Source organism: Rattus norvegicus, chromosome 10 (assembly GCF_036323735.1).
Source record: "Rattus norvegicus strain BN/NHsdMcwi chromosome 10, GRCr8, whole genome shotgun sequence".
Classification (NCBI taxonomy): Eukaryota; Metazoa; Chordata; class Mammalia; order Rodentia; family Muridae; genus Rattus; species Rattus norvegicus.
In genome coordinates this window covers 14,455,301-14,462,386 of record NC_086028.1, presented here as the reverse complement: position 1 = coordinate 14,462,386, position 7,086 = coordinate 14,455,301, and the positions used below count along the sequence as shown (strand labels likewise).

The following is a 7,086-nucleotide window of genomic DNA, read 5'->3' as shown; positions in this document are numbered from 1 at the left end:
TGGGCCCCGGCCGCCGCGGAGAGGGACGGTGTGGGGAGCGTGGAGCAGCCAGCTCGGCTCAGCCAGCAGTATGCTGCTGCTGGGAAGTGCCACTTTCTCCATCCAATTTGGACCCAGAGCCCAGCCTGTGCAGAGTCCAGGAGACATGGGCCCCTATTCCTGCTGTCCCCTGACCTTGGCTGCCGCCTGCTGGCTCTGGGTTTTATTCCTTCAGTCTTTTGAGCAAGTTGCCCTAGAATCACAAAGCCCAGAATTGTACTATTCTGGAAATAAATGCTCTTCGGTTTATGATGGGAAGTGCCTTCTTATATGAAGTTGAATTCCATTTAAGTGAAGTTGACTTAACACAGCCTTAGAGACTACTATTGAAATTAAGAGTCGATTTTCATATTTTGGCTTCTTAAATTAGTGATCCTGTGTCACGGTTAGGATAAAAGCTTGTTTATCTTGGATCATTCCTACTTATTGTGGTTGTCTCTTTTTTTTTTTTTCTTTTCTTTTCTTTTTTTCGGACCGAACCCAGGGCCTTGCGCTTGCAATGTGGTTTTCTTTTTAACTGTCAAGATTTTGCTGTTTCTGAATTGGGATGCACAGGCACCACCTGACTGGCTTCATCAAGTTCTCAATCTATGAGGGGTGGGGGTGGGTTTCAAAAGCTCTTAGGATGTGAGGAGGGCTCGGGGTGATCTAAGAAACAGGGAACTGGCTCTAGAAACTGTCTGGACTAGAGCAAGGTCACACACTGACCACAGACAAAAGGACAGGCCAAGTTACAGAGTAGATCTTGGTGGCAGCCTGAGCTTTACCTTCTTAGGTCATATTGCTGCATAGTGGGGCAGTACCCCAGAAGTCTGCAGTGTTTGGTCCTTCTAGGCCAGCCCTGGAGCTGTGTGTCTTGTGCTTGATACCACTATTCATTGCCCTGAACACTCTGGGGACTTTTGATACGTTTCCGGTGTTTCTTCCCCCTCACCTCCATACTAACATAGTCAACATCACTGATGTGTAAGAAAATGAGAAAATGAAGGTGGACAGCGGTAAGGCAAAGTTACAGCCTTGTAACTTAAAATGGGCCCTGCCCAAAATAGGTACCTGGTTGATGCGGTGTTGACACTGCCCCAGGGAAGTTGCCTCTGCCTTCCAGGTTAATTACAAGCTGGACTGAGCAGAGAGGGGCTACCATTGTGGCGGAGAGTGGAGATCCAACTCTTTAAAGAAGCTGAGCAAAGCAAGAAGTAAACAGATGCTCAACTGACCAGGTGGAAGCTGTGGTTAAATGGCCATTTATGCCCTTGGAGGGACCTCCAGTGAGGTTAAAATTGAAGAGGGACTAAACACTGGAAACAGCACTCTAGCTCTTTTGTGGAATGAAGTGGATGTTTATCTTCCGTTCTGTAAAAAAAGACTGCTGTGTACCAGTGGCCAGCTTCTTTTTCTAGACAAGGATGTGTGGTCAGATGGTGTAATAGCCCAGGAGCTATGCATCACTGCATGCAGAGTTGCAGTACTGCAGAAGTGCTGTTCCAGGCACTTTGCTTGTTTGAGCTTAGTCAGAGGTGGGTAATCTGAGCTGCCAGCTGCTTTCTGAAAAGACAGAATCTTCAAGGGTTTTTGTTTTGTTTTGTTTTGTTTTTAATTTTTAAGCAAAGAAATCATCTCAGGCTTTTACTTCTTTCCCTGATACCAGTGTGTTTTGATACCAGGTGCTTCATTCTCTGGGACTCAGAACCTGGGAGGAGGGGCTCAGCTGTAGAGTTTGCAGATACCCAGCCTGGCCATCTTGCCCTCAGGGACCATATACCTTACCAGCCTCTCCCTCTCCCTTTCTCCGACCTTCAGTTGTAGCTGTCTGTCTTGTAAAGGTTGCCAGAAGTAGTGACTCAGTTCCACTACAAGCTTCACTGTTGACCACTGGTTACCTTGAAAGAAAACTGTGGCAAGGTAGATTTAGTATGGAGGGCAGTGTCCCTAATGTTTCAGCTCAGCCTTGGGCCTCGTGATCTGTTGAATCGTTATCGATCCATTAGGTTCTGAAAGAGAAAAGGACCAGAAAGAAGCAGCTCAGTGTGCTAGCCTTTTTCCTTGCAACAGGCAAGCACTAGGTCATAGGAAGACAGGCAAGGTTCGAAAGGCAAAGTGTTAGTGTTATATTGCCATTATCTTCCTTAACCCTAAAGAATGTGTAGAAGCATCCTTTAGCTTATCTCAAGCAACTCAAGTGGGCTCTCTGCACATTTGCTAACGCTATGGCACTTGCTGACGCACAAAAAAGAATCTGAATGCAGTTTGATTCAAGATTTTTTTCCTACAAGATCCAGGATGATACCCTTTTCTCAGATCTCTTCTTTAAGGGGTTAGAAACCCGTTCTTCTATACTCATATGCCCTTACCTTCCCACGTGCCGCTTCTGTTGCTTCATCCTGGAAAGGTTTATCAGGCTACTCCTGCCCCAACCCCCAACTTCTAGCACCCGACATTGTGCCAAAGACAGCATGAATGATCCTTATGCTCGAGCTCTGAAGAGTTTAGTACCTTTTGGCTTGCTCTACCCCAGAGCTGTTCTCTTTTCCCTGTGGGTACCGTCAAAGAGATCCTAGCCCGGTTTGATGAGAAGGGACGCCGACTTCTGGTTTCTGTGCACATCTCTCCAGGCTGATGCTTCAGTTCCTGAGGCCCAAGGACTCACTTTGGAGCAACCATTCTGCCAATGAACTTTCTGTAACAATGGGACTGCCCTGTTTTATACTATCCAGTTCATTAGCCACTGGGTACAGTGGCCTTTGAGCATTTTCACTGTCACCCATGAAATTGTGGAAGTAGGACTTTGTTTTTCCTTTTTCTTTCTCTTGGTGCTGGCAATAGAGACCAGAGCATGCTAGGCAAGTTCTCACCACCGAGCCACAGTCTCAGCCTCTGCTTTTCATGTCTCTTTAATTGAAACAAAGACTTGTGACCAGGACAACCACACCAGTGTATCTGTCTGTGTGAGCAGTCTGACTGACTTAACTTCATATAAAAGCAGGTGACTGATATTTTTAAGTTAGCATCAGGCAAGAAAGGAAAGTGCTTAAAACATAGATTTGCATTTTCCAGTGGACAATTTCCAGTTAAAGGGATTCACCTAAAGCAGTTAAGGAGGAGACCTGGTGGAAGAAAACACGGTGTGATGGTGGGAGGAGGGGTGCCGGCTGTCTAGGAAACAGCACAGGAGGTGAGGAATTCTCACTGGGCTGGGAAGAGGGCCGCTGGGAAATCCCCCTAGTGCCTGGAAGTCAGCTGTACTATTGGCCACACCACTGAACCTTTGATCCTGAGCCTCATCTTTTAGTCTTTCATTTTGGGGAAAGGAGTTAGTTAACTCTCTTACCAAGGTCTCAGTGGTATAAACTGACTGCACATGCTTAGTGTCTAGTTTAATTTTCTTTTTTTTTTTTTTTTTTTGGAGCTGGGGACCGAACCCAGGGCCTTGCTCTTGCTAGGCAAGTGCTCTACCACTGAGCCAAATCCCCAACCCCTAGTTTAATTTTCAACACTCATGCGAGCCCCTGAAGCCTTGCCCTCTGCTTTGGAGTTTTCACAGAGTGATCTTGTTCTCTGCTTCTCTCTGCCTCATCCCCATGTGACTGTTTTCTTTAATTTCATCTTCTAGAACTTTAACTAAATGGAATTATTCCAAGTATACTACCGTCTGGCTTTTCACTAAGCTTCATGATTTTGAGATTTGTTGAGGTGTTGTCTGTGACAGCTAGGAGTAAGACTTGGGGGCTGATGAGTTAAATGTGAGTCAACAGAGACAGATTCAAAGCTGTGCCTATTATGAAAATGTTTGGCGCATTGTTTCTCACCGAGCCTCTTAGGTAATGTTACCCCTTCCATTCTTTGCCTCATTTGGGACTCCTGCCCAGTTTTATCCTAGCTAGCCCTTGTCTCCCTCTCAGCCAATACCCAGAAAAGCACAAACTTCTGCAGACATGCTTAGCCATAGCTCTGTGTCTTAGTCAGGGTTACTGTTCCTGCACAAACATCATGACCAAGGAGCAAGTCGGGGAGGAAAGGGTTCATTTAGCTTACACTTCCACATTGCTGTTCATCACCAGAGGAAGTCAGGACTGGAACTCAAGCAGGTCAGGAAGCAGGAGCTGATGCAGAGGCCATGGAGGGATGATAATTACTGGCTTGCTTCCCCTGGTTTGCTCAGCTTGCTCTCTTATAGAACCCAGGACCACCAGCCCAGGGACTGCACCACCCACAATGGGCTAGGTCCTCCGCACCTTGATCACTAGTTGAGAAAATGCCTTACAGCTGGGTCTCATGGAGGCATTTCCTCAAGGGAGGCTCCTTTCTCTGTGGTGACTCCAGCTTGTGTCAAGTTGACACACAAAACCAGCCAGTACACTCTGTCTGGCTCATATTTAAAATGCTGCCAATTTGTGTGTGTGTGTGTGTGTGTGTGTGTGTGTGTGTGTGTGTGTGTGTGTGTGTGTGTGTATGTGTGTGTATGTGTATGAGGTTTGTATGAGGGTAGGTAAGTTTGTACCACAGCATGCATGTAGGTCAGACAGTTTTTCCAGAGATGCTTTTTACCGTCTCACATCTCATCTGAGATGCATACCATAATATCCAGCTTACTTATGGGTTACAGGGACCAAACTCAGGTGGGTGGGCTTTTATGACTAGAGCTTTAGTCATGAGCCATTTCTCTGGCCCTAAAATGCAAAGACCTTGTCAACTGAGGCATAACATCTTCCTAGTAGGTCATCACATTAATGTGGATAAAGCTGGACCAGATTAGGAAGCTTAAACCAGCTAAATGGGCAGTAGGGATGGCTCAGCAGTTAAGAGCATCTACTGCGTTTACAGAGGACCCAAGTTCAGTTCCCAGCACCCATAGCAAATGGCTTACAACCACCTATATTGGGATCTGATGCCTGTTTCTACACGCTGTGGGTACCTGCGTTCATCAGTGTATGCAAAACACTATATTAAAGTTAAAAATAAATATTTTTTTTAGCAAGAAATAAACCAGCCTGAACTACGGAAAGGGTCACAGAGGATAAAGTTTTCCAGAAAAGGGTAACTTCCCCCACCCCTACCCTAAGGAAGATTTTTTCATGAGTTTAGATTTTAGTTTTATCTTCATTGTTCCTACCTCCCTGATATCATTCTTTTTCCTTCCTGCTCCCTTTCTGTTTTTTGTTTTTTTTTTTTTTTGGTTCTTTTTTTCGGAGCTGGGGACCGAACCCAGGGCCTTGCGCTTCCTAGGTAAGGGCTCTACCACTGAGCTAAATCCCCAGCCCTCCCTTTCTGTTTTGTTGTTATTTTGTTTGGTTTTTGGAGACAAGGTTTCACTGTTCAGTGGACAAGGTTTCACTGTTCAGTCCTGGCTGCCTTAGTACACACTGGCTAGCCTAGAACTTATTTGGTAGACAAGATTGGCGTTGAACTCACAAGAGTTCTCCCTTCCTCTCCCTGTCAAATATTAAGATTAGAGGCATGGGCCACCACTCTCAGCCCTCTCTCCCAGTTTTTTGAGACAGAGTCTTACTCTCTAGCTTAGGGCTGGCTTTAAACTTGCAGTAGTACTGTCTTGGCCTTCCAAAAGCTTAGATTATAGGCATGAGCTGCCACATCCAGTTCTTTTGTTATTTTATGGATTGGTTTGTTTGTTAAATTTATTCATTTTATGTGTCTTGGTGTTTCATTTGTGTGTGTGTCTGTGTAACTGCCTATGCCTGGTAACCTGAAAGCCAAAAGAGGGCAAAGAACCCCTTGGGACTAAGTTACAGAAAGTTGCAAGCCACGTTGATGCTGGGAATTGAACCTATATCCTTTGTAAAGAGCAGCCAGTGTTCTGAACCACTAAGCCATTGCTCTAGCCTCTGTTTTCTTTTCTTTTCTTTTTGTTTTTGTTTTGTTTTGTTTTGTTTTGTTTTGTTTTGTTTTGTTTTCCGGAGCTGAGGACTGAACCCAGGGCCTTGCGCTTGCTAAGCAAGCGCTCTACCACTGAGCTAAATCCCCAACCCCTAGCCTCTGTTTTTTAAGACAACACTCGTATTGCCTAGACTGCTAGTCTCAAGCTTACTGCTTTGCTAAGGCTAGTCTGCAGCACCAGGTGTAGTTTTATTCTTTTATTTTTTGGTTTCTCTTTTCGTTTTTGTTTTTTTGAGACAGGGTTTCTCTGTATATCACTGGCTGTCCTTGAACTTGCTCTATAAACCAGGCTGGTCTCAAACTCAGAGATCCATCTGCCTCTGCCTCTGCCTCTGCCTCTGCCTCTGCCTCTGCCTCTGCCTCTGCCTCTGCCTCTGCCTCTGCCTCTGCCTCTGCCTCTGCCTCTGCCTCTGCCTCTGCCTCTGCCTCTGCCTCTGCCTCTGCCTCTGCCTCTGCCTCTGCCTCTGCCTCTGCCTCCTGAGTGCTGGGATTAAAAAAGCATGTGCCACTACTGTCTGACTGTAAACTTATTTTTTTCTTTTTGGTTATTTGTCCTAAAAATCAGAGTGCATTAAATCTGTTGTGTTTAAGATGGATACTGGATAGATTTTTAGTGAATATAAGGAACACTTGTTACATTCCTGAACTGTGGCCATATTACTAACCCACATCTAACATTTGAATATAGAAATATCCTGCATGAGGCTGGAGAGATGGCTCAGCAGTTAAGAGCACTGGCTACTCTTCCAGACGTCTTGAGTTCAGTTCCCAGCAACCACATAATGGGATCCGATGCCCACTTCTCCTGTGTCTGAAGAGAGCAGCAGTGCACTCACATACATCAAATAAATAAATCTGAGTGGGGTGGAGGGGAAAGAAAGGAAAGAAAGAAAGGAAGATCTATCTCTGTTTTTTTTCGTGTGCTGTCTAGTGGTTCTTGCAGATAGTGTCTGTAACTCCAGCCTCCCCACTCGGACCTACACTGGTTTTTGAACCTAGGTAGTTGCCACAGGTGATGGATGGCACAGGCTCAAAAAGCCCAAGCTGCCCTTAGCTTCTTGCCTGTCTGCTTGCTTAATACAAAAGACTAATGAGGTACATTTTTATTTTGAAAGTTCTCTCCCTTTCCTTTCCCCTATCAAGAATGCAAAAGAA

At 45.4% G+C, this 7,086-nt stretch overlaps 1 protein-coding gene across 14 annotated transcripts in view; it reads left to right on the top strand.

Annotated features, from left to right (window-relative positions):
* The window catches only part of Mapk8ip3 (mitogen-activated protein kinase 8 interacting protein 3), a 40,452-nt gene that overhangs the window by 1,001 nt on the left and 32,365 nt on the right, over positions 1-7,086 (top strand). The gene's annotated exons all lie outside the window — the stretch shown is intronic.